Source organism: Ovis canadensis, chromosome 15 (genome assembly GCF_042477335.2).
Source record: "Ovis canadensis isolate MfBH-ARS-UI-01 breed Bighorn chromosome 15, ARS-UI_OviCan_v2, whole genome shotgun sequence".
NCBI classification, from domain to species: domain Eukaryota; kingdom Metazoa; phylum Chordata; class Mammalia; order Artiodactyla; family Bovidae; genus Ovis; species Ovis canadensis.
The window spans coordinates 11,612,117-11,629,294 of record NC_091259.1 but is presented as its reverse complement, the minus strand read 5'-3'; positions in this window follow the sequence as shown (position 1 = coordinate 11,629,294).

The window sequence follows — 17,178 nt, the reverse complement described above, 5'->3', positions numbered from 1 at the left end:
AGCTATTGGCCAATAAAAATATCCAAACCAAAAATTGGAATTAATAAGTTTTTTGTTTTTTTTTTAAATTTTAAAATCTTTAATTCTTACATGCATTCCCAAACATGAACCCCCCTCCCACCTCCCTCCCCATAACATCTTTCTGGGTCATCCCCATGCACCAGCCCCAAGCATGCTGCATCCTGCGTCAGACATAGACTGGCGATTCAATTCACATGATAGTATACATGTTAGAATGTCATTCTCCCAAATCATCCCACCCTCTCCCTCTCCCTCTGAGTCCAAAAGTCCGTTATACACATCTGTGCCTCTTTCCCTGTCTTGCATACAGGGTCGTCATTGCCATCTTCCTAAATTCCATATATATGTGTTAGTATACTGTATTGGTGTTTGTCTTTCTGGCTTACTTCACTCTGTATAATCGGCTCCAGTTTCATCCATCTCATCAGAACTGATTCAAATGAATTCTTTTTAACGGCTGAGTAATACTCCATTGTGTATATGTACCACAGCTTTCTTATCCATTCATCTGCTGATGGACATCTAGGTTGTTTCCATGTCCTGGCTATTATAAACAGTGCTGCGATGAACATTGGGGTACATGTGTCTCTTTCAATTCTGGTTTCCTCGGTGTGTATGCCCAGAAGTGGGATTGCTGGGTCATAAGGTAGTTCTATTTGCAATTTTTTAAGGAATCTCCACACTGTTCTCCATAGTGGCTGTACTAGTTTGCATTCCCACCAACAGTGTAGGAGGGTTCCCTTTTCTCCACACCCTCTCCAGCATTTATTGCTTGCAGATTTTTGGATCGCAGCCATTCTGACTGGTGTGAAGTGGTAAATATGGATTTAAGTTACTGTTTAGGTCACTTGCTTTCAGCCTGAAGAACTTTAGCAGTGTAGGGAGAGAGCAAATTAGCCAAGATGGTGTATTCAGGCTCTCTCACCCTTTGTTTGTAAATAATGACTGTGTAACAGCTGCGGAAAAGGCAAAAGCACCCCACTTCAGTACTCTTGCCTGGAAAATCCCATGGACAGAGGACCATGGTAGGCTGCCGTCCATGGGGTCGCGAAGAGTCGGACATAACTGAGCGACTTCATTTTCACTTTTCACTTTCATGCATTGGAAAAGGAAACGGCAACCCACTCCAGTGTTCTTGCCTGGAGAATCCCAGGGATGGAGGAGCCTGGTGGGCTGCCGTCTATGGGGTCACACAGAGTCGGACACGACTGAAGCGACTTAGCAGCAGCAAGAGCTGAGATCATTTGTAGCACTGAAGACACATGCCACAATGCGCTCGCTTGATCGTGGGTTGCTTTGTGCATATATGGCCTCCATCTAAAAAGCGGCAGTGCTGCTGCCTGTCACGACTGTGTCTATGGGTCACCCACGAAAGGACAGAATTCAGTGCGGGTGCTGCTGTGGGTGCTGCGTCAGCCAGGAGAGAGCACCGCTATGGCTTCTGTGCCAGTCAGGAGAGAGGGTGCATTTTGTTAGGTTATGCTGTGGCTGCTGCATCAGCCACGAGAGAATAAACTTGTCTGTCGTTTCTATGGCTCCTCAAGTCTTCCATCTTCATAGCTTGCGCCATGTCTACCACGGATTCAACGAACAGTGTGCAGAGTGAGATACAGCTGGACAGCTGGTGACAGACAAGATGAAGAGCAATACAACTGGCCTAGTTGGCAGGATACCCAGCAGGTCGGGGAGCCTGAGGTGCCACTGGATGGAGGAAGCCAGTGGCCGACATAAAGCATGTGGTACAGGTGGCTGCAGTCTTCTTGGTGTGGGCTCCAGTGGAAGACTGGGAAGTAGTAGACAGCTCACCTGATAGTGTTGAAAAGGTGTTACAGGCTGTGCGCTCTCATTTGCTGAACAAGGTGGCAGGGACTGCCACTGGCTCTGTGGAGTGGATTTTCCTGACTCCCTTGAAGGCAAATATGAATAGCACCGTTTGTGATGCTGCACTGGAGCACAGTATGCAGAGATGCTTGGAAGATGCTGGTTTTTTTGAAAAGACAAACAAAGTTGATTGATAAATCTTTAGCTGATTAAGCAAGGCAAAAAAGAAACACCCAAATAAATAGAAACCCTGTGGTCCTGAAGGACCCAGCATCTCTAATGGGGAGGTAGGAAGTGATGGTGATGATACACGTTGTGAGATCTCAGGTCCCCACTTGGCAGAGAGGTATGTTGTGCATCAGAAAGTGAAACATGAGGAGCCTATGGTCCAGGGAGGGCATCCTCAAGGGGCCCCCTGTCACATGACTGAGGTCATGACATATCAACCATATATTCCAGTGGAGTTGGTCAACTTGTGTAAGCAATTTCAGCAAAGCAAGGGGAACCCTTGACAGCATTGCTCTTGCAAATTTGGGACACAGAGCGGGACACTATCCTGTTATCTGGCGACACAGTAGAACTACTGGCATCTATAACCACTCACTCCTCGTTGGGACAAAAGTGGCAGAAAACTAGGCGACCCATGCAGTTTGTGCCTGACCAATCACACACCCTCATGGAACAGATTAATGCTGACATCCTCACCATGTGGTCCAGTGCCAGAGAACTCCCAGATACTGTGAGGAAGCAACATACTTATGGTGAGTTGACCCAGGTAATGAGAGAGCTAGGCATGAAAAAGTCGATACTTAACCTAAATACCTGAAGCCCAAGTGATGAGTGTTTTACTGGCAACATTCTAGATGCCATTTTGAACAATGCCCCGTCTACTGCTTTTGGACCTCTGATTGCTCTTCTTGCACCGTATATGGGGCACCCCATCTATGAGGTGACCTTGATGGTGGCTAGTTTGGAAGAAGTAGAGAGAGGGTGGCAGTCAAAGGGGATTAGAAGTGTGAAGACCCCAAAGGTGACCCGAGCTGGTAAAGACCCCGTCTAGATGATGAGAATGCAAATGTGGGCTGGTTTGCTAGCAGCAAGAGCAGGCAGAAATAAAACTGATAGATAGCCCAATGCTCTGCTCCTAGAGCTGTGGAGGCAACTGAGACCAGAGCAGCAGTTTACCAAGCTTGGGCAGCACCCAGAGCAACACATACAGGCAGTTCAGTTAAAAGATTATATGGTGCCCTAGGATGACCCTTTTGATGATGCCTTTTTCTAATTTGAATAGGGCTCAGATCAAGGTGTCCTCCTGAAGAACCCAAGCAGGGACCGGAGGCCTCATGTAGAACAGTGTGCTGAATAAGCTGTGTCCTTCCTTGAAGATTTAGAACAATGTACTGTAAAGGCTACTTCCTGTGATGTAGATTTACTACAACAGTGTATAAAGGCTGTGTCCCATGATATGCTGCTAAGTTCTGATTCTCGTGCAGATTTAGAACATGTGAAAGCATTTGCAATCATGTGGGTGGGCTGTGAATGCCAAAAAGTCCACTCTTTGAAGGAGTGGGCCCCACATCTGTGGGGGGTTTTGCAGGTCCTTGGTGAGAAATCCCACAGGGGTGAGGTTGCCCCTGTGGGAGCTTTCCTGAAATTTCACAAGGACAGGCAGTGGACTGGAATTGGCCATGGAAGATAAAGGCACTCCACATGCAGTGGGTGACTCTTCAAGCCCCATAAGGGCAAGGACTGCAGCATGAGTTCCTGGTGATACCTAACTGGGTTTTGTTATGTGTTGTCGATTTAACTGTATTGTTGTAGATACTGCTGTTGCAATGTTGCAAGATGTAAATCCATGGGTCAGTGTTACTCACCAAGGGGATATTGCATACGATGGACTGCACATAGAATGTGAGGTGAGAGACCCTGAAGGGGTGGAGTGTGGGGTGAGCAAATTAGCCAAGATGGTGTGTTCAGGTTTTCTCAGCCCACACTGTGTAAATAATAACTGTGTAACAGCTGAGGTCACTTACAGTGCTGAGCATGCACAGCATGAGGTATTTTTTGGTCACGGGTTGCTCTCTGCAGGACACCTGTATGGGTTCCACCTAAGAAAGCGGCGGCATTACTGCTTGTCACAGCTAAGTTCATTGGGTCACCCACAGAAGGGAGAATATAGCGTGGCTGCTGCTATGGCTGCTGCATCAGCCAGGAGAGAATAAACCTGTGTGCCATTCCTGCTTCCTATGCTCCTGAGTCTTCTTCCAGCCTCTTAACTCGCACCTTGTCTACCAAGGGTTCAATGAACACTGCACAGTGAAATACAGCAAGACAATTGGCGACATGGGCAGGATGAAGAGCAACGTAAGTAGTTTTCAGAATCTTGTTGCCTGCTAACAATAAACTCTCTTGTTCGTTTGGAAATGTCTTTATTTAGCCTATTTACCCTACATCTGTTTAGTCAAGGCTATGGTTTTTCTAGTAGTCATGTATGGATGTGAGAGTTGGACTGTGAAGAAAGCTGAGTGCCGAAGAACTGATGCTTTTGAACTGTGGTGTTGGAGAAGACTCTTGAGAGTCCCTTGGACTGCAAGGAGATCCAACCAGTCCATCCTAAAGGAGATCAGCCCTGGGCGTTCTTTGGAAGGACTGATGCTAAAGCTGAAACTCGAGTACTTTGGCCACCTCATGCAAAGATTGACTCATTGGAAAAGACTCTGATGCTGAGAGGGATTGGGGGTAGGAGGAGAAGGGGATGACAGAGGATGAGATGGCTGGATGGCATCACCAACTCGATGGACATGAGTCTGAGTGAACTCCGGGAGTTGGTGATGCACAGGGAGGCCTGGCATGCTGTGACTCATGGGGTCGCAAACAGTCGGACACGACGGAGTGACTGAACTGAACTGAAAGGTCTCACAACATCAAGGGTATTCTGTTCATCCCTATTCAACATGAATTGCTTTAAGAGAGTCTCTGTGTTTTTTTCCTATTTGTTTTAGATTGCATGTTGTTATTTTGGTGAGGGGAAGAAGAAATAGAACAGAAAGTGAATGGGCAAATAAAAATACATCTAATAAGTCAAAAAATAATAAAAGTTAATTTTGCAGGATATAAGATTCTTTATTAGAAGTTTTTTTTACTTTCAACATTTTGAATATGTTCTCCTATTCCCTTCTGGCCTCTATATCTTATAAATAATGAGTCACTTTTCTCTTATTACTTTCAAGATTTTTCTCTTCATCTCTGGCTCTCATTTTGGCTATAAAGTGTCTATTTGTAAATCCCTTTGTGTCTATCCTATTTGGAATTCATTGAGCACCTTGGGTGTGTAGGTCAGGGTTTTTCATCAAACTTGGGCTGTTTTCAGTCATTATTCCTTTGAAATATTTTTAATATTTCTTTCTCTTTTTTCTCCCTGCAATACCCCCATTACATATTAGTGACCTTAATAGTGTCCCACACTTTTCTAAGGCTCTATTCATATATTCTAACTTTTTTTTATCCTTTCTGTTCTTATTGTATCAGTTCAGTTCAGTCACTCAGTCATGTCCAACTCTTTGTGACCCTATGGACTGCAGCACACAAGGCTTCCCTGTCCATCACTAACTCCAGCAGCTTGCTCAAACATGTTCATCAAGTCAGTGATGCCATCCAGCCATCTCATCTTCTGTCATCCCCTTCTCCTCCTGCCCCCAATCTCTCCCAGCATCAGGGTCTTTTTTGAGGAGTCAGTTCTTCGCATTAGGTTACCGAAGTATTGGAGCATCAATACTTCAGCATCACTCCTTCCAATGAATATTTAGGATTGGTTTCCTTTAGGGTTGACTGGTTTGATATCCCTGCAGTCCAAGGGACTCTCAACAGTCTTATCCAACACCACAGTCCAAAAACATCAATTCTTTGGTGCTCAGGTTTCTTTGAGCACATCCAATTCTCACATCCCCAGCTTTGACTATACAGACCTTTGTTGGCAAAGACTTTGTCTTATTGTATAATCTCTACTGATTAATTTTTGTTTGTTGATTCTTTTGCTAGCACAAATCCACTATAAAAACCCTTCTAGTGAAATTTTCCTTCCAATTGTTGTATTTCCAAATCCAGGATTTTCAACTGACTCTTTTCTAATGTCTATTTGATGAGGCATCATCTTTATACCTTCCTTTAGTTCTTTAAATATGGCTTTCTTTTTTCCTTGGGCATGTTTATTATCACTGTTTTGAAGTCTTGATTGATAGGTCCACCTTGTAGACCCTTTCAACTGCCATGTGGGTAGTTACTATTACCTGCTTATTTTCAGTTTATGGGTCATATGTTCTTCCTGTTCTTTGTATGCTTCATACATTTTTGTTGAAAACTAGATAGCGTACTATTAAAAAAAAATACTGGATGCTGACCTCCATCCTCAGGAGTTGTTTTGGTTACTGCTTGCACAGACATTTGTTTATTTAGTGACTCAGCTTAACTATTTCCGTACCAGTGTGTGCTTTCTGATATTGCTGCTCATATTTGCTTTTCCTTGTTTTTAGGTTTTGATCTGACCATCTGGGTATACCAGTTCTTGCTACCCAGGTATGCCAGTTATTGGTAGAGTGTTAGATTTTTCCCTTGATCTTTACATGTATAAGTGTTGTTTGAAGCCTGATTAGAGAGTTTATTATTATTATTTAGCCTCACATTCAGCCAGTGATGACTAGTTTGGGCACTCCTGCTCTGTTTTCTTTTCTTTTCTTTTTTCATGAGAGGATGCTTCATTGGGCGAGCAAATAATCTTCAAAATTGTCAGGGATAACTGGAGATTATCAGGAGTTTTGTTAAAGCACTTATGCCAATGAGGGTTCATTCTAAGTTGATGTGTCTGTGTTCAGTTTATGGATTGCTTTCAAGTCTGTTCCACATATTACAGTGACTGCTTCCTAGTGGGTGCAGTCCAGTGCATGTATACATATTTCCTGATCCCCAGGGTAACTGATTATAGGAGTACTCTTCTTGGTTGTTTCTTGTCTTGGTGCTATTAAACTTCTAACTGTTTTGCTATTTTTCTTGTACCCCAGGGCTGTCAGCCTTCTTTTAATTGTTTTTCAACGAGATCTCCAGTGATGTTATTTATTTATTTTTTTGACAAGCCCCTTAAGCATGCTGTTCTTACAGTTTCTTCCAGATAAAGTCAGGCCCCTCAGGTAGACCTGTGGAATTCTTTGTCCCTATAGCCTATGCTTGCACCTGGGTAGAAGCCCTATGCTTTGCACTGAAGCTGAGGATTGGGAACAGCTTTTCCTGGAATGATAGTCCTACTCTACGAGTATGTACTTAAATGGGTGGTTGACACCTTATGATCTTATTTTTGCATTTCCTAGTCTGTTAGTGAGTTGGAGGTGGTGATAATTAGAGTTTTGGGTCTGCTATGCTTAGTATAGAGCTTTTTGATAAATCTTTCCCTTTTGGGGAAAAATCATAGTCCCAGAATGGCAGCTGGTATGAGAAGGAACTTCAGTGCTCTTGGTCAGACTGCCCTGGAGTACAATGGCTATGGTTGAGCTTTCATAATATAGAAGTTCTGGTGGTAAGGGAGCTGTTTGTTGCTCTAATATCATAGACTCTCATTATTAACTGAGACTTAGTAGGTTTTAGTGAATGAATGTTTCTCCACTGACTATATGCCCTGAGGACAATTCCTGGAAAGATTTTAATAATTGTTATGAGGTTGTTTAGTAGGTATATGATTATGCTTCTAACAATTGATCCTAGAAAAACTGAATATTTATACACAAAAATTATTCTCAACCCCTACTTCACATCATTACTAATATTAACTTGAAATGGATCATAGCTTTAAACTTGAAATCTAAAATTATAAATTTTCTAGAAAAACACTTAGAAGAAAATCATTTTGACTTTGTATTAGAGAACAATTTTCTGTATAACTCCCCAAATGATGAAGCATAAGAGAGAAAATGTCAAGCTTTGCTTCATCAAAATTAAAAATTGCTCCTGTTTGAAACTTATTGTTAGGAAAATGTAATGAAAAGCTGCGCAGAGTAGGATAACTTCTTTATAAAGCATGGTCAGAATTATAACAAATCCATGCAATTTAATAAGAAAAAGTCCAGGAACTCAATTAAACATGTACAAAATGAACAGAAACTTCACAAAGTAAGATATACACATGGCCAGGAAGCCAAATGTCTGTTGTTCAATTTCATTAGTTGTCAGAGATTTGCAAATTCAAGTTACAGTGAGATATTATATACATATAAGAATTGTTCAGTTGCTGTCATGTCTGATTCTTTTCCAACCCAGTGGGCTGTAACCCACCAGGCTCCTTTGTCCATGGGATTTCCCAGGCAAAAGACTGGAATGTATTGCCATTTCCTTCTCCAGAATATCTTCTCAATCCAGGGATCAAACCCATGTCACCTATATTGGTAGAAAGATTCTTTACCACTGAGCCACCAGGGAAGCCCCGACATTAGGATGAATTAGATCAATGGAACAAGATAGAGAGCCCAGAAATAAACCCACTCACATATGATCAATTAACCTACATCAAAGGAAGCAGGAATATGCAATGGAGAAAATACAGTCTCTTCAATAAGTGATCCTGGGAAAACTGGACAGCTACATGTAAAAAATGAAATTAGAACATTTCTCACCTTAAATGTAAAAATAAATTTCCAATCAATTAAAGAACTAAGTTAAAACCAAATACCATAAAACTCCTGGAGGAAAACATTGGGAGACTCTCCCTGCAATTAAGTCACAGAAAGATTTCTTTATGGGTTTGTTCCCTAAGGTAAAAGAAAATAAGGTAAAAGAAATAAAAGCAAAAATAAACAAAATGGGACCTAATTAAATTTAAGCACTTTAGCATAAGAAAGGAAACCATCAACAAAACAAAAGACAACCTACCAAGAGGGAAAATATTTGCCAACGATATGAACATAAGGGATTAATATATATATGTATATAATGTAATATAAATGTATACATATATGCATATAATACATATAATATGCAATATTATATTATACAATATATTAATATATACTATACAATATATTAATATATACTATACAATATATTAATATATACTATATAACATAACATACTATAATAAAATGTACTGAAATAAAATATGAAATAATATATAATAATATGATGTAAAATTTACTTAATATATAATTATAACACAATAGATTATAATGATAATATTATTTACATATAAATTATAACATTGTACTTAATAATATATTATATAATAAACATGTTATAATATATACACTATTACAATATAATATATAATTATATGTTTATATGATTATATGATAGTATTATATATATTATTTATATAATATATATTTTTCATCCATATATTTATATACAACATATATAATAATGTAATGTAACAATATAATATATAATAAATATAATATATAATATAATGTAATATGAAATTCATATATATAATATAAACAAATAATGTATTAATACAACATATATAATATATTATTATAAGGTTATAATATATAATACTGGTATTAACTATTAAATATATATTATATAATATTTTAATATTTTAATATTATATATCATGTATATATTTATATACAAACTATAAATTATATAATATAATTAATGTAATAAAATTTAAATAATATAATATAACAGTATAATATATAATGAATGTAAAATATATAATGCAATATGTAATTTATATATATATATGATATAAGCAAATAATATATAAATATAATATATAAATATAATATAATATATAGATATTATATAGATATAATATAAATATATAATATTATAATTGTATTAATTATTAAATATATTTTATTATATTATAATATCATAATATTATATGCCTTATATATTATAATTGAAGACATCTTATGTCATAAAATTATATTGTTATATATAATATTATATATTATTTTAATATCATTATATTATTTAGTAGTTATATTATAGATTGTTATATATTATATATAATTACATATAATTTAATATAATATAATAATGAACATATTATATCATATATAAAATATATATTATATACTCTATCACTATATAATATATAATACTGTATATAAAATATATTACATATAATATAATATATAATGTAAATTATAAAATTATAATCATTATGATAGATAATATAATTTATTATAATATACAAAATTATGATATACAAAATAAAATATTATATATATTTATTTGTATAGCCACTGTGGACAGCAGCCTGGGTGTTTGTCAAAAAGCTAAAAATAGAACTAACAAATGGCTTAGAAATTCCACTCAAGTAGATATCAGGAGAAAACGACTATCTGGAAAAAATGAAAACACTTGTTCAAAAGGATGCACCTCTATGTTCATAGCATCATTAGTTAAATTTTCCAAGATATAGGAGCAATCTAAGTGTACATCAACAGATGAATGGATAATGAAGATATGGTACATATAAACAGTTGAACACTACTCAGCCAGATAAAAACAATGAAAATTTGCCATTTATAGCAACATGGATGGACTTGGAGGGCATTATGTCAGTGAAATAATTCAGACAGAGAAAGATAAATACTCTATGATATATATGGAATCTAAAATATACAACAAACTAGTGAATTAAAAAGAAAAAAGCTGATTCATAAATATAGAGAAAGAACTAGTCATTACCCCTGGGAAGTTGTAGGAAGGGTACTATAAGAGTGGAGGAGTGGGGGGAGCAGATTTTTTGGTTTAAGATAGGCCCAAGGATGTGTTGTAGAACACAGAAACTATAACCAATAATTTGCAATAATTGTATCAATAACTGTAAAGTAAACTTTAAAAGTTTATAAAACATTTAAACTTTTTTAAAACTGAAAAATATTTAATACATAATTGACATTAAAAAAGCAAGAGTCAACTATAGGCTGTGTTGTTGTAGCTGTTGTTTTAATAAGTACCATTGTTTAACTATGAAACTTCATAGGTTGAAAGTAGAATAATTTCTTTTTGATAACATTTTGCTTCAACCTAGAGAATTCATTTTAGTATTTCTTGTCTTGAAGTTTTATGAAAGATGAATTAGCTTTGAATTTGCATTTCTAAATATGTTTCTATTTTACCTTAATTTTTGAAGGATTTTTTAACTGGTAGAATTCTAAGAGCTTGTTTTTGTTTTTAAAACTTCAACATATCAAAGATGTCATTTCATTGACTTCTTGATTTTATTTTTCCTGATGAGAAGTTAGCTGAAGTTGTTACGTTTTCTTCCCTCTATGTAATATGCTTATATATTTTTACTCAGCTGCCATCAAAAAATTATTTTCATTCTGATTTTACCATTTAAATATAATACACCTACATTTTTCTTTACATTTTCCTATGAATTTGTCTAAGCTATTTAAATCTTTGTTCTCTTAAATTTAGCAAAAAAATGGGACTTTATCTCTTCAAATATTTATTTTGTCCCATATTTGATGTTCTATGTTGTCACATTTTTCTAGGACATCAAATACTCATATATTAGATTGATAATGTTCTAAAATCTCAGATCCTGTATTCTGTTTTGAATTTTTCTTTTCATCTTTTCCTTTTGCTATAAGTGTGCACAGTCTTTATTGATTTATTTTACTGATTGTAAATTCTTTCTTTTCTTGTGTGCTTGCATGCTCAGTTACTCAATCCTGTCTGACACTTTGTCATCCCAAAGACTGTGTCTTTTTTTTTTTTTTTTCCCTCTGTCCATGGGAGCTACCCCAGGTCTGAGGCCAGGGGCAGCAGACAGGAGGAGCAACCCCAAGTCCAAGGAATGGTGGCTGTAGAGGTGCAGGAGGGCCTAGAGGAGCTATTCCACGTTCAAGGTCAGGAGGGCTGGAAGTGAGGAGATACCCCTCGTCCAAGGTAAGGAGCAGCAGCTGCACTTTGCTGGAGCAGCCATGAAGAGATACCCCATGTCCAAGGGAAGAGAAACCCAAGTAAGATGGTAGGTGTTGCAAGAGGGCATCAGAGGGAAGACACACTGAAACCATACTCACAGAAAACTAGTCAATCTAATCACACTAGGACCACAGCCTTGTCTAACGCAATGAAACAATGCCCATGCCCATGCCCATGGGGCCACCCAAGATGGGTGGGTCATGGTGGAGAAGTCTGACAGAATGTGGTCCGCTGGAGAAGGGAATGGCAAACCACTTCAGTATTCTTGCCTTGAGAACCCCATGAACAGTAGGAAAAGGCAAAAGGATAGGATACTGAAAGAGGAACTCCCCAGGTCACTAGGTGCCCAACATGCTACTGAAGATCAGTGGAGAAATAACTCCAGAGAGAATGAAGGGATGGAGCCAAAGCAAAAACAATACCCAGTTGTGGATGTGACTGCTGATAGAAGCAAGGTCTGATGCTCTAAAGAGCAATATTGCATAGGAAACTGGAATGTCAGGTCCATGAATCAAGGCAAATTGGAAGTGGTCAAAAAAGAGATGGCAAGAGTGAATGTCAACATTCTAGGAATTAGCCAACTAAAATGGACTGGAATGGCTGATTTTAACTCAGATGACCATTACATCTACTACTGAGGGCAGGATTCCCTCAGAAGAAATGAAGTAGCCATCATGGTCAACAAGAGTTCGAAATGCATTACTTGGTTGCTATCTCAAAAACGACAGAATGATCTCTGTTTGTCTCCAAGGCAAACCATTCAATATCACAGTAATCCAAGTCTATGTCCCAAACAGTAACACAGAAGAAGCTGAACTTGAATGGTTCTATGAAGACCTACAAGACCTTTTAGAACCCAAAAAAGATGTACTTTTCATTATAGGGGACTGGAATGCAAAAGTAGGAAGTAAGAAACACCTGGAGTAACAAACAAATTTGGCCTTGGAATATGAAATGTTGCAGGGCAAATACTAATAGAATTTTGCCAAGAGAATGCACTGGTCATAGCAAACACCCTCTTCCAACAACACAAGAGAAGACTCTACACATGGACATCATCAGATGGTCAACACTGAAATCAGATTGATTATCTTCTTTGCAGCCAAAGATGGAGAATCTCTATACAGCCAGCAAAAAACAAGACCAGGAGCTTACTGTGGCTCAGATCATGAACTCCTTATTGCCAAATTCAGACTTAAATTGAAGAAAGTAGGGAAAACCACTAGACCATTCAGGTATGACCTAAATCAAATCCTTTATGACCATAGAGTGGAAGTGAGAAATAGATTTAAGGGTCTAGATCAGATAGATAGAGTGCCTGCTGAACTATGGATGAGGTTTGTGACATTGTACAGGAGACAGGGATCAAGAATATCCCCATGGAAAAGAAATGCAAAAAAGCAAAATGGCTCTCTGGGGAGGCCTTACAAATAGCTGTGAAAAGAAGAGAAGCAAAAAGCAAAGGAGAAAAGGAAAGATATAAGCATCTGAATGCAGAGTTCCAAAGAACAGCAAGAAGAAATAAGAAAGCCTTCTTCAGCAATCAATGCAAAGAAATAGAGGAAAACAACAGAATGGGAAAGTCTAGAGATCTCTTCAAGAAAATTAGAGATACTAAGGAAATATTTCATGCAAAGATGGGCTCGATAAAGGACAGAAATGGTATGGACGTAACAGAAGTAGAAGATATTAAGAAGAGGTAGCAAGAGTACACAGAAGAAGTGTACAAAAAGATCTTCATGACCCAGATAATCCTGATGGTGTGATCACTCACCTAGAGCCAGACATCCTGGAATGTGAAGTCAAGTGGGCCTTAGAAAGCATCACTATGAACAAAGCTAGTGGAGGTGATGGAATTCCAGCTGGGCTGTTTCAAATCCTGAAAAATGATGCTGTAAAAGTGCTGCACTCAATATGCCAACAAATTTGGAAAACTCAGCAGTGGCCACAAGACTGGAAAAGGTCAGTTTTCATTCCAATCCCAAAGAAGGGCAATGCCAAAGAATGCTCAAACTACCACACAATTTCACTCATCTCACATGCTAGTAAAGTAATCCTCAAAATTCTCCCAGCCAGGCTTCAGCAATATGTGAACCATGAACTTCCAAATGTTCAAGCTTGTTTTAGAAAAGACAGAAGAACCACAGATCAAATTGCCAACATCTGCTGGATAATGGAAAAAGCAAGAGAGTTCCAGAAAAACATCTATTTCTGCTTTATTGACTATGCCAAAGCCTTTGACTGTGTGGATCACAATAAACTGTGGAAAATTCTAAAAGAGATGAGCATACCAGACCACCCAACCTGCCTCTTGAGAAACCTATATGCAGGTCAGGAAGCAACAGTTAGAACTAGACATGGAACAACAGACTGGTTCCAAACAGGAAAAGGAGTACATCAGAGCTATATATTGTCACCCTACTTATTTAACTTATATGCAGATTACATCATGAGAAATGCTGGGCTGGAAGAAGCACAAGCTGGAATCAAGATTACAGGGAGAAATATCAATAACCTCAGATATGCAGATGACACCACCCTTATGGCAGAAAGTGAAGAGGAACTCAAAAGCCTCCAGATGAAAGTGAAAGTGGAGAGTGAAAAAGTTGGCTTAAAGCTCAACATTCTGAAAACAAGGATCATGGCATCTGGTCCCATCACTTCATGGGAAATAGATGGGGAAACAGTGGAAGGAGTGTCAGACTTTATTTTTGGGGGCTCCAAAATCACTGCAGTTAGAGACTGCAGCCATGAAATTAAAAAACACTTACCTATCCTACTGAAACTCTTCCAGAAAATTGCAGAGGAAGGTAAACTTCCAAACTCATTCTACAAGGCCATCATCACTCTAATGCCAAAACCTGACAAAGATGCAACAAAAAAAGAAAATTACAGGCCAATATCATTGATGAACATAGATGCAAAAATCCTTATCAAAATTCTAGCAATCAGAATCCAACAACACATTAAAAAGATCATACACTATGACCAAATGAGCTTTATCCAAGGGATGCAAGGAGTCTTCAATATCTGCAAATGAATCAATGTAATATGCTACATTAACAAATTGAAAAATAAAAGCCATATGATTATCTCAATAAGTGCAGACAAAGACTTTGACAAAATTCAACATCCGTTTATGATAAAAACTCTCCAGAAACAGGAATAGAAGGAAGATACCTTAACATAATAAAAGCTATATATGACAAACCCACAGAAAACATTATCCTCAATGGTGAAAAATTGAAAGCATTCCCCCTAAAGTCAGGAACAAGACTGACTTTGTATGTAATGGTGAAAGGGTGCCCACTTTCACCATTACATACAAGATAGTTTTGGAAGTTTTGGCCACAGCAATCACAGCAGAAAAAGAAATAAAAGGAATCCAAATTGGAAAAGAAGTAAAACTCTCAATGTTTGCCGATGACATGATCCTCTACATAGAAAACCCTAAAGACTACACCAGAAAATTACTAGAGCTAATCAATGAATATAGTAAAATTTCAGGATATAAAATCAACACCCAGAAATCCCTTTCATTCCTATACACTAATAATGAGAAAATAGAAAGAGAAATTAAAGAAACAATTTCATTTACCATTGCAACAAAAAGAATAAAATACTTAGGAATATATCTACATAAAGAAACTAAAGACCTATTTATAGAAAACTATAAAACACTGGTGAAAGAAATCGAAGAGGACACTAATAGATGGAGAAATATACCATGTTAATGGATTGGAAGAATCAATATAGTGAAAATGAGTATACTACTCAAACCAATCTATAGATTTAATGCAATCCTTATCAATTTACCAATGGTATTTTTCACAGAGCTAGAACAAATCATGAACAAATAATTTCACAATTTGTATGGAAATACAAAAAACCTCAAATAGCCAAAGCAATCTTGAGGAAGAAGAATGGAACTGGAGGAATCAACCTGCCTGACTTCAGGCTGTATTAAAAAGCCACAGTTATCAAGACAGTGTGGTACTGGCACAAAGACAGAAATATAGATCAATGGAACAAAATGGAAAGCCCAGAGATAAATCCACACACATATGGACACCTTATCTTTGACAAAGGAGGCAAGAATAATACAGTGGATTAAAGACAACCTCTTTAACAAGTAGTGCTGGGAAAACAGGTCAACCACTTGTAAAAGAATGAAACTAGAACACTTTCTAACACCATACTCAAAAATAAAATCAAAATGGATTAAAGACCTAAACGTAAGACTAGAAACTATAAGAGGAGAACATAGGCAAAACACTCTCCAACATACATCACAGCATGATCCTCTATCACCCACCTCCAAGAATATCGGAAACAAAAGCAAAAATAAACAAATGGGACCTAATTAAACTTAAAAGCTTCTGCACAACAAAGGAAACTATAAGCAAGGTGAAAAGACAGCCTTCAGAATGGGAGAAAATAATAGCAAATGAAGCAACTGACAAACAACTAAACTCAAAAATATACAAGCAACTCCCGCAGCTCAATTCCAGAAAAATAAATGACCCAATCAAAAAATGGGCCAAAGAACTAAATAGACACTTCTCCAAAGAAGACATACAGATGGCTAACAAACAGAGGAAAAGATGCTCAACATCACTCATTATCAGAGAAATGCAAATCAAGACCACAGTGAAGTACCATTTCAAGCCAGTCAGAACAGCTGCGATCCAAAAGTCTACAAGCAATAAATGCTGGAGAGGGTGTGGAGAAAAGGGAACCATCTTACACTGTTGGTGGGAATGCAAACTAGTACAGCCACTATGGAGAACAGTGTGGAGATTCCTTAAAAAAACTAGAAATAGAACTGCCTTATGACCCAACAATCCCACTGCTGGGCATACACACCAAGGAAACCAGAATTGAAAGTGACACGTTTACCCCAATGTTCATTGCAGCACTGTTTATAATAGCCAGGACACGGAAGCAACCTAGATGTCCATCAGCAGATGAATGGATAAGAAAGCAGTGGTACCTATACACAACGGAGTATTACTCAGCCATTAAAAAGAATACATTTGAATCAGTTCTAATGAGGTGGATGAAACTGGAACCTATTATACAGAGTGAAGTAAGCCAGAAAGAAAAACACCAATACAGCATACTAACACATATATATGGAATTTAGAAAGATGGTAACGATAACCCTGTATGTGAGACAGCAACAGAGACACAGATATATAGAACAGACTTTTGGACTCTGAGGGAGAGGGCGAGGGTGGGATGATTTGGGAGAATGACACTTAAACGTGTATAATATCATATATGAAATGAATCACCAGTCCAGGTTCGATGCATGATACAGGATGCTTGGGGCTGGTACACTGGGATGATCTGGAGGGATGGTATGGGGAGGGAGGAGGGAGGGGGTCTTCAGGATGGGGAACA